This window comes from Canis aureus, chromosome 24, assembly GCF_053574225.1.
Source record: "Canis aureus isolate CA01 chromosome 24, VMU_Caureus_v.1.0, whole genome shotgun sequence".
Classification (NCBI taxonomy): Eukaryota; Metazoa; Chordata; class Mammalia; order Carnivora; family Canidae; genus Canis; species Canis aureus.
The window spans coordinates 3,899,377-3,920,283 of NC_135634.1; the positions used below are offsets into that span (position 1 = coordinate 3,899,377).

The 20,907-nt window shown below is 37.4% G+C and overlaps 1 protein-coding gene across 2 annotated transcripts in view; it reads left to right on the plus strand.

The window, feature by feature from the left end:
• TRPC4 (transient receptor potential cation channel subfamily C member 4) overlaps positions 1-20,907 on the plus strand; it is a 208,621-nt gene that overhangs the window by 55,661 nt on the left and 132,053 nt on the right. The window lies entirely within an intron of this gene.

The window sequence follows — 20,907 nt, forward strand, 5'->3', positions numbered from 1 at the left end:
ACAGGGGCCTGGGATGGCTGCACTTGTGATAACGCTGAACTTAAAGTGGAACGGCCTTAATTTTCTCGGCCTCCACACTTTGACTAGATTTAACTGTATTAAATTTACCAATGCTAAAGTGTAGCTATATCTTAATGTCATCAGGAGAAAATAAAATAGCACACAGTTCTATAGTGTGCTATATCTCCTCTCTTCTTATTTTTGTTGTTGTTGTTTGGCTTTTTTTAACCACTGAGGACGTGGAGAAATCCTAAACAGGAACAAATAAGGAATCTGTTTTTGTCTGTCTAGACTCTTCTGTTTGTGACTGCCCTGTATCTGAATAGTCTCTTTGATCCTTTTTCCTCTCACACTGAACTCTTCACTTCTCTGCATCAAGTCCAATTGACTAATTGCAAAGACATTGCACATACTGCGGTGGCTCAAAATCAGTTTTTAAAGTAAAATCTTCAAATGTGTTACTCCGCTCTAGCCATTTCTGCTGTATTGGGTGGGTAATATGCAATCTCTGCAAAGGATAAGCTGTTAGGAGATACTACATTCTCTCAAAGCCAGCTCTGTTGTAGCTCCCGTTATCTCTGCTTTGCTGGAGGACTTTTATCCGATCTTTGCCATTATTAGCAGAATGGCTTCATGGCTGGGTGTCTCCTGAAAAACAATTTCAACAACAACTCTCAATGCCATCTCAGAAGTCTGTGTTCCATGGTCCTGTTTTGTGACGCCCGCCACCTACCCCTTCCTCTTACCTGAGCCTAAGCTTTCAGAAAGCAACATTCCGCAAGGACAATACCTCTCTGCTTGTTGCTTTATTGGCTTTTGGTTTTATAGCCAGTTGTTTGTGTGTTACCTTTCCATCTTACCACTAAAATTTTACTGGCAGAAAATTCATCTGTTTGATCTATCCTTTCAAACTTGTACAGACCTTGCCAGGAATGGACAGGTCATGGTAATATCTAAAGATGTTATGGAGGGCCTGGGTGGTGTTGTGCCCAAGATTGCAAATCCAAGAAACCACCAAGGAGCCGACACGGATGCAAACACACGAGGGTTTATTTACAAGCTGGAGCCTGGGTCCAGGTGTACCCGACACAACGGAGCAGGGACTTGGACCCCGAGACTAAGAGGCTCAGCAACTTTATGGGGGCCCGTGGCCAGTGGGATACGCAGAAAGTTGCACAGTCATGCTGGTCCTCTGAGCCGGATTTCCGATTAGGGTGTGTCCTGGTCTTCGATTAGCGCAAGGCGGGTGCAGCCCCAAATAGAGTCAGTCCTGCTCTGCTTGTCCGGGGGTGGGGGATTTTGTTCAATTTCCTGGGTCCCACAGTGGCTTAGCTAAGGGTCTGCCATAGGCTTGGGTCATGATCTCAGGGTCCTGGGATTGAGCCCCTCATCCAGTTCCCTGCTAAGTGGGGTGTCTGCTTCTCTGTCTGCTCCTCCCCTGCTTGTGCTCTCTCTCTCTATCTCTCTCTCACTCTGCATGCTCTCTCAAATAAATGAAATCTGTTTTTAAAAAAGCTGTAGGTTATATCCCAGGCTTTTACCACTAAGGAAGTGCAGGACATAGCTAGGAATGAGTTGGAGTCTGTTTTCATCTGTGTAAGTTCAAGGGCTGCTTTTTCAGTCACCTTGTGATTTTGAAATTCCTTCACAGTCATACTTCATGGCTTCTAATAACAGCAGCCTTATATTGTACACTCTCCTGTCTTTGTCTGTAGAGGTGACCATAAGATGGTCTGTGACTGTGGTCTCCATCATTTTAGATAGCAACAAGCCTATAGAACAAAATTGCCATTAAATGTATTTTTACATTGATTACTAAATAGCTCTGTTTTCTAGAGAATAGTGGCCATACATTTCCATGTCTCTTTAGTAAATGACATTTGTGCTGGCCTGAGTAAATTTGGTGTCTGGAGAAGATATCTGCTATTATGAGAGTGTTTGTTGGAAGATACTCAACTTCTGAGCTAATCTCTAGTCTCACAAGTAGGTCCTGGCTCCTTACAGGCACTTGATCTGAACCCTGATTATTAACAAAAGGCAGTAAAGGTTTGCAGTCTGCCAAGAGTCAGAAATATCCCAGGCCATGTGTTTCTGGAAGATTTCTCTTGGATCTGTTTGCTGGCCAAGAAATTTTCCTTCTGTATTTGTACATTCTAGAATTCATCTTCAGTGGAGGCACTAGGAACAAACAAAAAAATTGTATCTTTTTGTTTGAACTTTGTAATTTTGAAAGAACAAAACCAACCTACCCCAGAGTTCCTGGTATATTGTTAGAACATGAAGTGTATACAAAGTAGCACATAAAAGATGTTCTCTGTGTTCAGGGTGGGGGGCGGTACAGTAAATCCCATTAGAGCTTGGCTCCATCTGTGATTTACTTGGATAATGTATCTCAGGTACAGCGACATGTTTTGGAGTAACAGTTCCCATAAATCAGTGTTGCGTGTAGCAAATATGCTCTTGACAGGAATTTTTTTTTTTATAGATCATAATTTCTTAAGAGGATTCTTGTGATTGCTGTAAGCCACTTTGCCTATTATTATAATTTGCTGAATGTCCAGTCTCCTGGACATTCCCCCAAAGACTCTGGAACATATGCTATTAGTCCTGGTGAGGTCACTAAAACCATGCCTGAAAACAATAATATCCAAGTGCTACAAGAGAGCTTGGTTCTTCTCTAACAGAGTGGACGAACAAATGTCAGGGACAGAGTGAGCAAAACAATAGAAGTTTTACTCAGGAGAGCTACAGAGGAAGCTCTGAGAAGTGAGAGGGGTCCTGACAGGGTTGCCTCTGGGGGCTTTTATAGGAAACTGACCAGGGAACTTGGTGAATTTCTTGTTGATATCAGGGTGGATTTGTAAATGTCACGAGCACAGAGGAGATGTGCTCCCCGTCTGACATTTCTCTGCATCTGGGGTTTCTGTGATTACTTAGTAGCCATTAAAGGGGGAGCTCCCTAACCTATTGGAGCCAGGGGGCCAGGTTTATTTTTTTTCTGATTTTACTGTCTTATGTCTGTTTTCCCCGGATGGGTAGGAGCTTGACTCTGGGGCCTTTTGGTATCCTTGGGGTTTATGAGAGCCCACAGATTCCTGGAGGCCTGACTTTGGGCCTTTCCCTTACTTTTCCCTGCCTAGCCCCATCTGCCCCTAACTCGCTCCTACATCACAAGTAGACAAAATAAACTTGTCTTGAAATGAGTCAAGAAAGAGGATATAATATAAAAATTATACAAATCTGGTCATTAGAACACTTACCTAAGAACTTAAAATGTAATAAATGTGGCTTAGGAAAAAAAAAATGTGGCTTAGGAAACATACTCTTCCTTTGTAAGTTTGTCACATGTCCGTTTCTTTCTCTGGAAGAAGATGCAGTGGGTGGTGGCATCCTGAAGTCATAGGGGCTGTGAGATTTCATATTAGTTTGGGAACAATTTACTATTTGCATATGTCTACTGTGCCTAGCCTTGTGCTGGGTGCTAAGGAGCAGACATGTTCCTGTTCTTTGGAGTCTAGAAATATAGCTGTGAAGAGAGACAAGAAAAATACCATGGGAATATGAATAAGCGTGATCACAGTGAAAAAGATGAAGGAGAAATAAATTCTCAGGTAATGATGAGTTCTGTTGACTGGGTTTGGTAAATACAAACTATTAGTGGGTAGAGGGCATGGGAGGGAGTATATACCTGGGAAAAATTAACTCCATTCACTAAGAGACTGGGATACAGTCCATTGGACCTGATTGGATATACTCAGTTCCTGCTTTGTTGAAATTGACATCCAGGAGGCAATTAGAAATTTTGGACTTAAAAGGGGTCTGGGATAGTGTCCTATAGACAAGACATTGAAGTCACCTGTCTTCCTATCACTTTGACATTGATTTTCTCTTCTGGTCTTATAAATTGTTCAAATGTTTGTGGTGGTTTGCCTATTAAAAGGTTTTCTCAATGCCACCTCTAACAGAGTTATTTCAATTTTGCCAGATAGATAGATGAGCATAGATCATTAAGTATTTACTTCCATATGTAATGTAGGCCAAAATAAATCAGGGTTTTGAGTTCTAGTGTTTTATTTTTATTTTATTCTTCAAAAAAAAAAACGGAAAGAGTAACACCTAGTTTCTTTCATATAGTAGACAGCCTAGACAATGTGATTCTCTATGCTAAGCAGGAAGATGGGAGGTCATGTATTCTTACTGGGTCATGTATTCTTACTGGCCACAATCATTACTCTCATATTCTCTGATAGTTTTATTGAACTTTTCTTTGACCTTCTGAATACCTTATTTCTCTACAGGGAATAACTGAGAGTGGCTTCTTAGCCCCAGTTTTGAGCCAATTGATTAGTTGCTTGACTTCTAATTATTTCTGGCAGACCTTTCTCTTTGATGTCATCTAAGGCCAGATTCAAGGCCACATTCAATTTCAGTTTCAGCTGCTTCAGTACATGTTTATCAGAAGCAGAGCTTTCTTTTCCATTCTTCCCTTAGTAAGTGGTTCTCAGTCTTCAGCACCATTAGAATCACTGGAAGGCTTTAATAAAACACAGATTGCTGGATCCCACCCTAAGGGTCTCTGATGCAGCAGGTCTAGGATGACCCGGAACTTAGTTCCAAGTACCCAGGTGATAGTAATGCTGCTGGTCTGCAGAGAGTACTTTAAGGCTTAGAGGAATTTGAAGGTTACAGAATGCCTCTGATTGTATATTTTATGTTAAGTGTATTGAACTATACTGTGCGGGCAGCCGGGTGGCTCAGCGGTTTAGCGCCGCCTTCAGCCCAAGGCCTGATCCTGGAGACCCAGGATTGAGTCTCATGTCGGGCTCCCTGCATGGAACTTACTTCTCCTTCTGCCTATTGTCTCTGCCTCTCTCTCTATGTGTCTCTCATGAATAAATAAATAAAATATTTAAAAAAGTAAATAAAATATACTGTGCTAACCTGGCTTTCAGGAAATTTCAGTTAATGCCCTTAAATACTAATGATTAAATGATTTAATATATGAGGGTCTCCCAATTTCACTAATATGTTTATTATATTTTCCCTTTCTTAGGAAAAAGATATCACTAAACATTACCAATTAGTCCCAACAGTTAAGGTAAGAGTATTTCATTTGGGATCCCTGGGTGGCGCAGCGGTTTGGCGCCTGCCTTTGGCCCAGGGCGCGATCCTGGAGACCCGGGATCGAATCCCACGTCGGGCTCCCGGTGCATGGAGCCTGCTTCTCCCTCTGCCTGTGTCTCTGCCTCTCTCTCTCTCTGTGTGACTATCATAAATAAATAAAATAAAATCACAAGATTCATAAAAAAAAAAAGAGTATTTCATTTGAAGAAATTTGTTTTAAAGCTCTACAAAAAAAATATCAGATTTTTAGAATATCAGATTTTTAGGGCCACCTGGATGGTGCAGTTGGTTAAGTGTCTGGCTCTGGATTTTGGCTCAGGCCATGATCTCAGGGTCCTGGGATCGATTTCCTTGCTGGGCTCCATGCTCAGTAGGCACTCTGCTTGAGGATTTCTCTCCTTTGCCCATTCCCTCACTTAAGCTCTCGCTCTTTCTCAAATAAATAAATCTTGAGGAATCTTGGAGATTACCTAATCCAATCACTTCATTTTACAAAACAGGGAAAGAGACCCAGTGGAGTTGGTATTTGACCTGACTTAAAAGGATCTGTATATAAATTAATAGCTAGAAAATGAACCTTGAGATCGTCTGAATGATGATGATGATTATAAAAGAAATAATAATACTTGATAATATTCATTGAGCCTGTCATCATGCCAGGAACTGTGATAAGAATTTTGTATGAAATTAGGTTCTACTGTTATCCCCATTTATAGATGGGGAAACAAAAGCATAAAAAAGTAAAATTGACGTGTTCCAGATCACAAAGCAGGAAATCGGTGCTGGAACTTGAGTCCTGAAAAATAACTATATGCTGTCCAGCTATAGCCATTACACCAATTTGAGTGGGAGTCATTGAATCATTAATCATCCTAATTTGGGATAAGAGATAAATTTAAAAGAGTCTCTAGATCTTCATATTTAGGAGATCTTGAGGATCTCTCTCTCTTGAATATTATAATGTTATTTATAATTTGGTTCAACATATACAAAGAAATAGTCATTAGAAGTCATTAGAAGCTGTGAAGTGCTGGGAAGGAGCAGAGTTGAGGGATAGAGATGCTGCCTTCCAGCTCCATTCACCACTTGCTAACAGGACGGATCTCTCAATCATTTTAAGCCTTGGTTTTCTTGTCTGTTAAAATCATAGTATTAATTTGTTTCTTAAAGTCTATGTTCAGATTCTGTAAAGGTATCTTATAAAGTAACACATAATAACAGCATACTATACTATTATCACTGTATTATGCCATAATCTATCTTTCTGTTGACAAACAAATATGTTAATGACACAACATATGTGGAGAAAATGAAGTTAAGCATTGGCAGTTTATCCTCTAGAGTGCATGACTTTTTTCATTTGAAAAATGCAATCACTGGAAACCCTATTCAGAGAGAGCAAAGGAAATGTAATTCAGTTTACTCTTTTTCTTTTCACTTCAGTGCATGTAGGGGAGCGTTTTTTAAAGTAGTTTCAGTAGATTTGCTAATACAATTTGTGACTTTAGAAAGCTTGCCTATTATGTGATCAGAAAACCAAAGAGTCTGAAATAAGAGATTGGCATTAGCATGTTTTGGGTTTTTTTTTTAAGATTTTATTTATTTGTTTGAGAGAGAGTGTGTGAGTGAGCAGGGGAGGGGCAGAGGGAAAGGGAGACAGAGAATCCCAAGCCAACTTCACGCTGAGTGCAGAGTCCGATGCAGGGCCTGAACCCAGGACCCTCAGATCATGACCTGAGCCGAAATCAAAAGTCTGATACTTAAGGGACTAAGCCACTTAGGTACCCCTAGCATTAGCATGTTAATGCCAATATGCATCCAATCCCAGATATACCCTGCTAACTAAAATTCAAGAACTTTTTTATTCAATTGATGTGGGTACTAATAAATGTATCCCTGGCTACTGATCAGAGAACTATGGTTTTTTTTTTTTTTTTAAGATTTTATTAATTTATTCATGAGAGACACAGAGAGGCAGAGACACAGGCAGAGGGAGAGAAGCACGGTCCATGCAAGGAGCCCAATGCGGGACTGGATCCCAGATTCCGGGATCAGGACCTGAGCTGAAGACAGATGCTTAACCGCTGAGCCACCCAGGTGTCCCGAGAACTATGTTATTAAAACAAATCTAAAATTTTCATTGAAACCATTTGCTTTTTGCCTCAAGTCCTCAGATACCTTGAAAAATTTGCTTTTTAACTCCTTTCATTTTCCTCATTGGGCTTCGGAACAAGCCAACAAGCCATTTGCCTTCTGCAGTCCCATGAACTTCATAAATGAAACTGTATGCTAAAGATGGTCTGTATGCCCGAGTCTTTAGAGTTGTCCCTTGCAGAATGAAAACATTGACCTTCGTCAGTAGCTAGCCAGTTGAGGTTACCTCTTTCTCTTTGTTTTTATTACAGCCTGGATATTGACAGTAAGTGAACTGAAATATATGTGTAACTGTAATCCTATGAACTATCAAAATTAGAGGGAGCAAGATTGAGAGGAAGAGAGGGTAAGAGAGAAATACAGTGAAGTATTAAAGATGTTCTCCCTCAAAAATATTTATCTTATTGTGTGACATAATAGATAAGTCATCAATTGTACTTCTTTTTATTCTGATTTAAACTGTCAACAGAAGACTTATGATATTATCTAAATCTACCTTTAATATGAAAAAGCTGAAGCTTATCCCCAAATATGTAGAATAGCAACCAATATAAGGTATTTTAATTAACAAGTACTTTGAAAGTCTAAAAATTAAATTGAGTTTTATTATTCCACATCAGGGAGTTTGTTTGTTTGTTTTTAAAAAGATATTATTTACTTATTCATGAGAGACAGAGAGAGAGAAGGGGGCAGAGACACAACACAGGCAGAGAGAGAAGCAAGCTCCATGCAGGGAGCCCGATGTGGGACTCAATCCCAGGACTCCAGGATCACACCCTGGGCCGAAGGGAGGTGCAAACTACTGAGCCCCCCAGAGATCCCAGCAAGGTTTATTGTTGTGGTTGTTGTGGTTGGCTTTTTTCTGTAAATTTTTCTATTGGACTTCAATTTGCCAACCTACAGTATAACACCCAGTGCTCATCCTGTTAAATGCCCCCCTCAGTGCCCATCACCCAGTTACCCCATTCCCCCGCCCACCTCCCCTTCCACTATCTCTTGTTTCCCAGAGTTAGGAGTCTCACATGGTCTGTCAGAAGAATAAAATGATTTTTCCTCTCTGATTTTTCCCATTCATTTTCTCTCCTTTCCCCTATAATCCCTTTCACTATTTTTTTATATTCCCCATCTGAGTGAAACCATATGATGACTGTCCTTCTCTGACAGACTTATTTCACTCAGCATAATACCCTCCAGTTCCATCCACATCGAAGCACATGGTGGGTATTTGTCCTTTCTGACAGCTGAGCAATATTCCATTGTATACATAGACCACATCTTCTCTATCCATTCATCTGTCTATGGGCACCGAGGCTCCTTCCCAGTTTGGCTATTGTGGACATCGCTGCTAGAAACATTGGGGTGCAGGCGTCCCAGTGTTTCACTGCATCTGTATCTTCACAGCAGGAAGTTTAAAAGGTATTATAATATTGAGCATAGATTGTGTTTAGCCAGCTGGCAAATAGCAATCATGAGAGATAATAAATGATTCTGTCCTAAATAGAAGAATTTTTTTTTTTAGTGGAAGAATTTTCAAAAGATAGTCCATGTTGTACTGTTAATATGACAACATGGCTTAAGCTAACTGATCAGTCTGACTCATAACACAATGCACCATTTAACTTCCGTCGTTACATTGAAATTTTATTCTTCTTGAAGACCAGCCAATTATAAATCATCCTTTTGAAACACATTCCCTTGCTCTTTTCTTTCAGCATACCACATTTATTGTGAAAGTAAAATAATAACAACATCATTAAATATGTTTGGAACCCACAAGAGTAAAGGGCTTTTAGCCTTTTCCAAAAGTCAAGTGAAATAAAAAAACAAGCTCAAGCAGATGAACAAAACTTCGAGCATTGGGACATTTCCATTCCACAGTAAGGATATATAACAGATGCCTGGATGTCTCAGTACGTTAAGCTTCTGCCTTTGGCTTAGATCATGATCCCAGGGATCTGGGATCTAGCCCAGCATAGGGTTCCCCACTCTCCCTTCACCCCACTGACGTGCTGTCTCTCTCTCACTCAAATAAATAAAATCTTTTAAAAATAAGAATATTAGGGATCCCTGGGTGGCGCAGCGGTTTGGCGCCTGCCTTTGGCCCAGGGCGCGATCCTGGAGACCCGGGATCGAATCCCACGTCGGGCTCCCGGTGCATGGAGCCTGCTTCTCCCTCTGCCTGTGTCTCTGGCTCTGTCTCTCCTCCTCTCTCTCAAGAATAAATAAATAAAATATTAAAAAAAATAAGAATATTAGAAATAAAGCCTTTATTCTCTGTTTTTGGACACAGAAAGAGTGAGATATAGTGAAGAAAGTTGAGAGACAGAAAGATTGGAGATAAATCCTGTTTTACCACCTCAGGCAAATCATTTAGTCTTTAGGGCCTTGACTTGCTCATAAAAAAGAGGAAGATTATAGTCCTTACTCAGCAAGTTGTAAACATTTAGTTAACATCTTGAAGTGCTAGAATTAAGAGAGCTAGCTCAGTAAGTCCCTCCGTCTTGATACCGTTTGATCATTTTATATTGAATAAGTTTAATTTTAAATGCATATATGCATTGAAAACGGTGAATATTCCCCAAAGCAAATGCATTCTTGTGAAGTGTCAGTATGAAGAATGAGTTTGTGTTAAAAGGAGAGAGATTGAAACTGATCTTTCAGGTACGCCTGGGTGGCTCAGGGGTTGAGTGTCTGTTTTCCACTCAGGGTGTGATCCCAGGGTCCTGAGATTGAGTCCCGCATCAGGCTCCCTGCAAGGAGCCCACTTTTCCTTGAAAGAAACTGATCTTTCAAAAGTGAGCTTTGCCGAAAAGCTTTTTTGGAGTCATTTTTATTAAATCCCCCCAATCCATTATAAATGCTGTCATTAAATCTAAAAATAATAACCATGATGTAAGTAAGCAATATATTCATTGAACTTAATTATAGTAATTTGAAAAGAAATCACTAAGGAATCACATTTAACAATTATAATTAATCAAATAGATAAGGTATTAATTTAATTGGGAATCATAAAAAATATCTATTATGATTAGAATGTCTCATAACAGTTTCAAAATGTCCCCTTTTTCAACCTACTGTACTTACTTATTCTCTGATAAGATGCAAAACAAGTACAATTTTATTACAGTAATAACTGAAACATAAAATGAGGATTTAAGTAGTGTGGAATTTTAAATGTTCAAGAACCAATTTTTCAAGCAATAAGAAAGAAAGAGTGCTCTAATTTTCATTACCACAATTTTTTCTTTATGCAGTAATTTTCTGGATCAGTTAACTCCTAGATATATTGATGTTCCAAGTCAACTGTTGTTTGAATCACATATTAGAAACACCGACAATAATTCTAAAGTATGAGCTTGGAGCATGTGAAGACCAATTTATAGACTACTCAGGAGGAATGGGTGGTTTATGCAGGATAAGAGAAACTCATAATTGCAAATTTACTAACTGAATCCATAGCTTTTTTTCCCCTTATATGAGATCATAAATGAGTGGAGTGGATTTAACTTTGCAGGATCCTCATCCCTCACGTGTATAACCTCATTGCAACATTCCTCCTTGGTTTCTGGGTTTTCCTGGGAGAAATATATATATTTGTTTGATTTGGAGATACAAGCTTAATTATTAATCAGTTCTACTACCATCAGATATAAATGTCAATTTTTTTTAAAGATTTATTTATTTATTTATGATAGAGAGAGAGAGAGAGAGGCAGAGACACAGGAGGAGGGAGAAACAGGCTCCATGCTGGGAGCCCAACGTGGGACTCGATCCCGGGACTCCAGGATCGCGCCCTGGGCCAAAGGCAGGCGCCAAACTGCCAAGCCACCTAGGGATCCCCCTAAATGTCAATTTTTAATACAATAATACCATGATGAATAAAGTATAAATTAGAAATAATTATACATTTATTTAGGTTTTATGTTATGTGTATTACTCCCTTCTCAAAATGTCAGTGAATCCCCAATTAGTAGTATACTGACTAATTTTCCTCAAAAAAAAAAAAAAACCATAATTTGAAAAGGCAAATAGATTAGGATGCACTATAAATTTCTATTACATCATACTATAGTGGTTGTAGATCAAAGGATAATAATAAAAATTGTTAACAGTAATTGGCATTTCAATGTGCCAGGTATTCTCTTAAGACCATTTTACGGGATGCCTGGGTGGCTCAACAGTTGAGCGTCTGCCTTTGGCTCAGGGCATAATCACAGGGTTTCCAAATGAGTCCCACATCGGGCTCCCTGCTAGGAGCCTGCTTCTTCTACTCTGTCTGTCTGTGTCTCTGCCTCTCTCTGTCTCTCATGAATAAATAAATTAAATCTTTTTTTTTTTTAAAGACCATTTTACATTGTTGTCTCATGCATCAGGAAATTGAAGCTCAGAGAAATTTAATAATTTTCCCAAGGGAGAGTGGAGTGTGGGTTCTCTGTTTTTATGATCTTTACTCTTCCTATGTCAAATTGCCTGGTTACTTTGGCCATCAGATATATCCAGCAAGCTCAGCCCTCCAGAACATGCCACAAACTAGGAGTACAACTTGGTCTTCAAGCAGTGTAGAAAGATCTCTCTGTGTCCTGACTCCACAGAAGCATCCTGAAATTCCTTCATCTCAGGCTCTTGATCCAATTTTAAATGCTTTTCAGTTAATGATTTAACAAAACTGGTTATCTTCTTCTCAATTATCCCTAGAATGTTCTAGGAAAAGATTGGCAGTAATGAAGGAACAGAGGAATCCCTAGGAAGAGATGAGAGGAGCATATTAACAGGAGTGTAGATGACACTTCAAGTGGTGTTCATCACAGCATCACCGTGTGCTTGGCCGGACACAGAGGTTGAGGCCCCAGAGAGGAGCTTGTCTTGGAACTTGATGGTGGAGTCTGCAGAGAGAGACCCTACCTCCTAGGCTGGAGGAGGTTATTTTACAGACAACACAAATCCTTTTCCTCTTTTACGTGTGAGATAAATTGTGAAATCTTGATGGAATGAAATATCCCTCTTGTTACGGTCATAGCCTATATAGCCCTTCATATCTTTTAGAATGTTCTGTTCAATATATGTATCACTTTCCCCTCCTTGGTGAACTTCACAATACCAAGAAGTACATGTGCATGTCTATAAACACACACGAATTAGTCTTGATACAGAATACAGAAACACACACTATATTAGTCTTGATACAGAATCACTGGTTTCTGCTCTTCAGCTCCACTGTAACAGAGCAACAGGAGGAAAACTCAGGATGAAAAGACTTAGGAAAGTTAGTAGAATGGTTTGTGTGAGCAAAATTTCAATGAAGGGATCATGTATTTCCTCACTTATTCTTTTATTCTACTGTTTTTAAGATTTACTTGGCTATAACTGTAACCAAAATATTATCAAAATATGATCATAAAGTAAACAACTTAATAAATATCACAAGGAAACCCTTGACCTTATGGAATCTAATATAGCAATCAGTTGCCACTTCGAGAGAAATGAAAGTAATATATAATATGCTTCCTCATCTATTTTGTTTTCTATACAATATAGATTTCTTTGTTTTACATCTGCATTTTTGTGAAAGTAGAGGAATACCACCCCTAAACATCTAAGAAATATTCACATTGGATTATGCAAGATACAAAAATTGAAAAAACTTAACATCAGTAAAAGAAGGAACTAGTACCATTGTGTTTCCATAAAATGATAAAAATGTATAAGTATTCAGTGGATGTGGGAAAGATAAAACATTGGCATATTAGATGAATTTTTTGTATATAATATTATGATCTACTCCTCGCTCTAAATGGAATCATTATAAAATATTTTTGGGGATCCCTGGGTGGCACAGCGGTTTGGCACCTGCCTTTGGCCTAGGGCGCGATCCTGGAGACCTGGGATCGAAACCCACATCGGGCTCCCGGTGCATGGAGCCTGCTTCTCCCTCTGCCTCTCTCTCTCTCTCTCTCTCTCTGTGACTATCATAAGTAAATTTACAAAAAAAATAAAAAAAATAAAAATATTTTTGCTTTGTGCATATATAACTTCACTCCATCAATGAAATGCTTAGGTTTTTATTTAATAAGTATATATTAAATGTTGCTAATTCATACCTGTCTTGCATACTTTTTCTAGAGTATCAGAGCCCATTAATCCTTTTTCATCTGAGGAGCTTTTGCTTCTTTTGGCTTGACTTTAAATTACCAGTCTTACAGAACATGAGAGACTCCTCTAACTCTGGGAAACGAACTAGGGGTGGTAGAAGGGGGAGGTGGGTGGAGGAGTGGAGGTGACTGGGGGATGGGCACTTGAGGGGGACACTTGATGGGATGAGGACTGGGAGATATTCTATATGTTAGCAAATTGAACACCAATAAAAAATAAATTCATTAAAAAAAAACAGAGAGGGAGGAAAAAGAGACTCTTAATCATACGAAACAAACTGAGGGTTGCTGGAGGGGAGGGAGTTGGGGAAATAGGGTTAACTGGGGGATGGGCATGAAGGAGGGCATGTGATGTCATGAGCACTGGGTATTATATCCAACACCTCTTGAATTCTACCTCTGAAGCTAGTAATACACTATATGTTAATTAATTGGATTTAAAATAAATTTTTCAAAAAACAAACAAAAAAATTACCAGTCTTAGAAAAGTATACTTTAAGTATATTCCATGTAGTGATTTTAAATTTAATGCCTGACCTGCAGGTAGTAATCATTAAATCACATGTTCCAGAAGCACCCCAGGATGAATTTTATTTCCCCAGACCATGTTCTACTTAACCCTACCCAGGCTGCCTGATTCTCTCAACCAAAAAAGCATAGATTCAATGTCTAACTTTGAAATTCTAGAGAATTAAGGAGCATTTTGATATCACTCTCCCCCTCCCACAATACACATACACACACTGACTCCTGGAACTCATCTCCAACCTTATATAGGTGTGAGAAAGATGCAGCTTAGACTTCAGGAAACTTGTCAAAGATGATTGAGGTGATCTGATCTTGAGCCAGGCGTAAAATTCAGTTTTCGTCTAGAATCAAATAGAAACATTTGTCATAAACATCACTTTAATTCCACTTTTAATATTTTGTAGAACCAAGGAAAAATATGTAAATATAAATAAAGGCTTTGTTTTGCATCAGAGGAAATGTTTCATGGTGGGAAAAGCTCAAGTTTGGAATTAAACGGGAATTCGAGTCCTATCTCCATCCCCTTCCTACTTGTGTGACCCAATGGTGATTTTGGGAGGGGGGGGGTTCTTATCTTTTAATTTTCACTTTTTTTTGGTTTAAATTCAGTTACATATATAGTGATTTTATATATATATATATATATATATATATATATATATATATAGTGATATAGTGATTTTTTTTTAACATGAAACAGCGGTAATGGCTACCTCTCAGAGTTATTATAAGAATTAGGAATTTGAAATACTTCATGTGAAGTGCTTTAACATATTTACATTTGAAGCAGTATCATCATCATTATCATCACTATGCCCAAGAAGCATTGCTATACAAGAATCAAACATGCCAATTTGATGTATGGCCAAAGATTCACATTTGTACACGTTTCTAAGTTTTTATCATGAGGTTTATAGTATGTTAACATAGACCATGGGAGTTAAACTTGTTGAATTCTGGTGATGAAATCTCTTGGGAAAGCCTTCCTGGATATCTACATAATGGTTTAGGAGGGCTGTGAATGCATAAGAGATTGAATGGAGCCAAGAAGCTTGACCCTTAACTTCAACGAGGTCTAGAAGTGAGAGAAGAAATGGGCCAGGCTTATAAAATGACGATGAAATCTAAATAGATATAAATATGCTATTATTTATCAAATGTAGTTTCACTCTGATTAAAGAGAAAAGGAAAAATTATGATAATGGAAGATGATTGGAGATGATCCCTTAGAAGAATAAACAGATTCACTTAGGGATATTTTCTGGAGTATGTTTCCAGAACAGGCTGAAATTCAACATTATCAGATAAATGCGGGATATTTGCTCACCTAGGTCACATTGTCTCTTTTAATAGGTGAAATAAAGCACATCAAATTGGTTTTTATCACATTTAAGGAAAAGGCTGCCACCTGGTGAATATTTGAGGCCGTTAAAAATACATGTAATAGTTTTAAACATCTGGCATGAATTTAAAAATTAGTCATTTATTTTTCTCTATTTTTTCAATAAAGTTTTTGTACTCTGCAATACTAGCAGAGGTCTTGTTAATTTTAAGTTTCCATGAGATTTGTCTATCTTTACCTGATTTTATTAACTGGTACAACTGAATGTTTTATAGGTCACCTAATTCAGATTGAAAGTGACCAAAAAAAAAAAAAAAAGTGAACAAAAATTTATAAACCACCATGATCTATACTTCTTTGGATTCCTTTTTTACTTAATTGCATAGCAAAATTACGAAAAAGATGAAAAAGATGTTTTAAGATTCCTATGATGCAAATACACCCCAATTGTTACAGAAATCTGATCCAAGAGCAAAAATCAGGAAGTCAGTTTACATTGTATAACTAGCTCTGTAGTGGGAGTCTGGTTTAATTTTCCCTTGAACTTTAGCTCCTTCTGTATATTTTACCCAAGGCATGAGAAATGAGGAATTAATTCCCAATGTTTTCTTCTTCTAGTAAAATGTTGCCACTCTACCTATTCTAATATATATATGCTAATATGTATATACATATATATATTTTAGAAACATTTAAAATAGAGGCTAAGAAATCTTTCAGCAGGTTGCTACAGAACTCATAAATTGCTGAAAGTCTGTCTTATATCTCAAGATTCAAGTTCATTGGAACTATATGGAGGAAGGAAAAAAATGAATCTTTACCTTCATGTGTGTGTTTTCAACATTGTCAAAAATCTAAGTAATATTTATTTTAGTTGTGAGCAGAATAAAGCCATCATTCCATTACGAGGAATAAGGGTGCCCATCACTTTTTTTACCTAGAAAGCTTTGCTACATTCTTCTCACTTTCAATTCCTAGAATTTTTCCAAGTGTTACTTCAGTTATTTTTATGCAATATTGGAGAAGTTTTAAAAAAGTTTATTTCAGAAGGACTGCTTAGCTTATAGCCATATTTTTAATCCTGAAAGACTAGGTTTTTGTGGCCTTATCTTGCCTAGATGCTTACTGATACAAACACATTATGTGAGATTGATTCCAATTTAATTTGCTAATTCTTTTTAATGAAACTTTATTCTCTTTAATTTGTTGTATCATGTGATCACTACTATATAAATATAAAAGCTCTTCTTAGTTGTTGATGTTGCATTTGGGTATTTTACAACAAAGTCATTTTTCATTTTGTTGTATGGTGATGGTCTTTGTCGGGTCACTTTCTTCTCAAATTTACGAAATACAGTCTGTTTCTTGGGCATAAATCACTCTCCAAACCAAATAAAATCCTGGTCTTATTTTCTTCTACAGGCTACATAATACTATACACATCACTGGTATTAAGTAGCAGTTTGTCAAATAGGCTGTATATGGATGAATATGGTACATTAAAAATTCCCATTCATCGCTCATGAAAATAAAGTAATCAAAGAACAATCTGGCAAGATAAAATCAAACATCAAAGAGCTATAGGCCTCAATTAGGGTAAAATACTCATTTAGATCATTTTCAGAATGGAAACAAGATCATTAATATCTTTGTTATGAAATCTTCTGTTAAGATGTTTTTTAATTTGGCCTCTATTTCAGGACAAAGCTTTGTAGGATTGTAGGGAAGTATAGCATTTGAGGAGCTTTACCACATTTTGAAAAGTCAAAAAGTCAAAGTTCCACATAAAACCTGCAGATTTCCTGCAGTGATTGCAATATTTCTATAAAAGCTTGTAATTGTTAAAAAAATATAAAGCACATTTCCAATTTTCTATAATATATATACTGTATTATCTTCTATGTATCTATCATCTATGTGTAGATGAAGTATATCTCTGGGCAGTGTGGTTTAGGGCCGAGATCCCCTGACTCTTCAGCATTTTTTTTTTTAAAGATTTATTTATTTGAGATGGAGCTGAGCACGGGAGTTGTGGGAGAGGTAGAGGGAAAGAATCTTCAAGCGGACTCCCCACTGAGCACTGAACCCTAGGCAAGGTTTGATCTCACCACCCGTGAGATCATGGCCGGAGCCAAAACCCAGAGTCAGATGCTGAGCTGACTGAGCCATCCAGGCGCCCCTCCTTTGCCCCTTTCAAGGTAACTGGTCCAACCACACGCCCAGCTGTAACCAGTCATAATCAGGAGGCATTCAGACTTCCCACCCTGTAAGCCTCTGCTAACCTAAAGCCATTCATGTCGTCTTCGGCTGCTGGTTCCATATTTTCACTTTGCTTCTCCTTATTCATGAGGATCATTTTGATTCCCATCCTGGCATTGGAACAGCATGTTTTTTCATTAAGACACATATCAGTGTAATTTTATGGCCTCTCTCACTGCTAAAAAAAAGGACCCATGTGACATTTTTTTATTATCTTTTCTGTTTAATAGGGGCTGTGATGGAGAAAAGCCCTTAGAGTGAATTTTCTGCTTGTAGCATAAATTCTTTAAAAGCACACAATGGTTTATTGCCATTATTAGATGGGTGGGACCTTGTTCTTATACTTCCATATTACCTGTATTTGATATTCATCAGTCAGAGTGGATTGAGATGTAGAATTGAAGTCATTTGATTCTACATTCCTACCACCCATGCTCCATCCATCTTGGAGTACATAATCTAGTGCTATGATCCCCATAGTCCTACCAGCCTCAGGCCACTTGACAATTACAGGCAAATTTGTTTAAATTCAATAAAAACTAAGACGTATTTTACTACACAGAGCCTTCATTGGAACCTAAAGTCACAGGACTTGACATTTACATTAATTCATGTGTAGCATACAAAACTAATGAAGAAAAATATAAAATAGAAAAAAATGAAGATTAACCTTGCTGTGATATGTAACCTCTGGAAGATTTATTTCAAAATTATCTCCATAATAATCTAATAGTACATATTCCTTTGTGTATTTTTTTAAAATATTTTATTTATTTATTCATAGAGACACAGAGAGGGAGAGAGAGAGAGAGAGAGAGGCAGAGACACAGGCAGAGGGAGAAGCAGGCTCCATGCAGCGAGCCTGATGTGGGACTCGATCCCGGGTCTCCAGGATCACACCTCGGGCTGCAGGCGGCGCTAAACCGCTGTGCCACAGGGGCTGCCTCCTTTGTGTATTTAAAATAAAGTCATAAAATAAAAATATATGGAAAAGAGAATTTATAAAAGATGAAAACAATCGATAAAAAATATTTCCATTTGGGGGTGCCTGGGTGGCTCAGTTCATTAAACTACTGACTCTTGATTTCAGCTCAGGTCATGATCTCAGGGTCCATGCTAAGCAAGGAACCTACTTCAGAATTTTCTCTTTCTGCCTTTCCCCTGCGCTCTCTCTCTCTCTCTCTCTCTCAGATAAATAAATAAATAAATAAATAAATAAATAAATAAATCTTTAAAAAAAATTCTATTTAACACTAAATGATAAATCAACAAAGCGGATAATAAGGAAATTACACAATTTTCTGTATTTTATACTCCATCGATAATAATGAAACAAGCACTTTTTATTTTTGTTGAAGCTGAATCCTTTTGCAAAGCTATTTAACGACGTTTAACAAAGCAAAACCAAAGAATGTAGATATTCATATTTAATCATTCATTCTTTCATGTATTCAAAAGAAATGTGATAAAGTAAATTACGTTTATTTTTAATTCAAACATTGTATAGTTATCACACTGATTTAATATACTTAAAATCTATCAAGGGATAAACAAATATAAAATAATTGAATTTCATGTGGATTAAATAAATAATATTGCAATTAATTTAAAATCTAATGTGAATACTAAATTGCTTACAAGGATGAGGAGTTTGCATGTGGACAATATTTTCTTAGCTTACAAGTAAAGCAGATATTTAGCTGGTACAAAACTCTATACTCATGACGTACATTCTCATAGATTGGTGACCTGTTTGAATGAATCAGTGCCTCGGCTACCCTGAACAATGTTGGGGGGGAAAGGACCCAACATTGATAGATTTAATCAGTGAGATGAAACTGACATTAACCATATTTATAGTAAAAATTCACATGAAAACTTAAACTTGAAAAATTATTTGAAATTAATATGATAGACAAAAAGGGGTTAATATATTTAAGAAAGAATATTGGAAAAAAAACAGGTGACCTCTACCATATTATTTCAATCTTTCAAAAACAAATCTTAATTTTATGAGAGTAGTATAACTTTGGCATCAAAACCAGAAGAGGACAGTTTTGAGAAAGAAAAACTATGGCCCATCAGAAACATAAATGCAAAAATCTTCAGCAATATATTAAAACAATCTGTTACAGGTAAAAGAGAAGGAAATATATGTGTATCTCAGTACAAGCAAACTTTAAAAAAAAAGCATTTGACAAATTTTTATCTATCTATGATAGGAAAAAACAAAACTGAGCCAACCAGAATGGAGTAAACAAAAGATTTTCTTTAATTTGATTGAGAGAATCTACCAAAAACCTGTGTTTTATATCATTCCAAATAGTGAAATATTATAAACATTTATATTAATATCAATAACAAAATAAGAATTCTCATTCTTGTTCCTTCCATGCAGCACTTTACCTGAAGTTCTATTCTGAACAACAAAAAAAAATAAAAGATACAAAGACTAGAAGAGGGGGGTACCTGGGTAGTTCACTTGATTAACTATCTGCCTTTAGGTCAGGTCGTGATCCTGGGGTCCCAGGTTGAAGCGCCACATGGGCCTCCCTGCTAAGTGGGGAGTCTGCTTCTCCTGCCCCTCCCCCCATTTGCCTTCTGTCCCCCTCTTCGTGTGCTCACAACTGTCTCTCACAATCTAACTCTCTTTCAAGTAAGTACTATATATATTATATATATATATATATATTTTTTAAGATTTTATTTATTTATTCGAGACACACAGAATGGCAGTGACACAGGCAGAAGGAGAAGCAGGCTCCATGCAAAGAGGCTGATGTGGGACTCGAACCCGGGAATCCGGAATCATGCCCGGAGCCAAAGGCAGGCGTTCAACCACTGAGCCACTCAGGTGTCCCTAAAATATTTTTTAAAAGGCTAGAAGACATAAGTATATTCTGGTATTTTGTCTAGATAAAAGCTAAATATGATCTATAAATTATTATAATTAATTAGAAAGTTTATGAAAACCATGGTATGAAAACCCAAATGCATTTGGGATACTAATCCAAGTTGGTGTATATATCACTAAAACTAATTTCAACAAATTATAATTTAAAATTGTGTGTAAAGATATAATTATACAAATGTGTAGTATATACTAATTAAAAGGGAACATTTTCAGCACTAACCAAAAAAAAGTGTCTAAGATATATCTAACATAATATGTGCAGGAGCTTCAAGGGGGAACTTGTAAAATGTTGAAAGCCCTTTCTAACTGACTCTGAGTCTTTCTTACAGTATCCATCACCCACTGGGCCTGTTCTACATTGGCTCTTTCTCACCATTGTTCATTCCTTTTTTCTAATCCCCTCAACCTGGTTATGGTGTTCTATATAGTGTTCC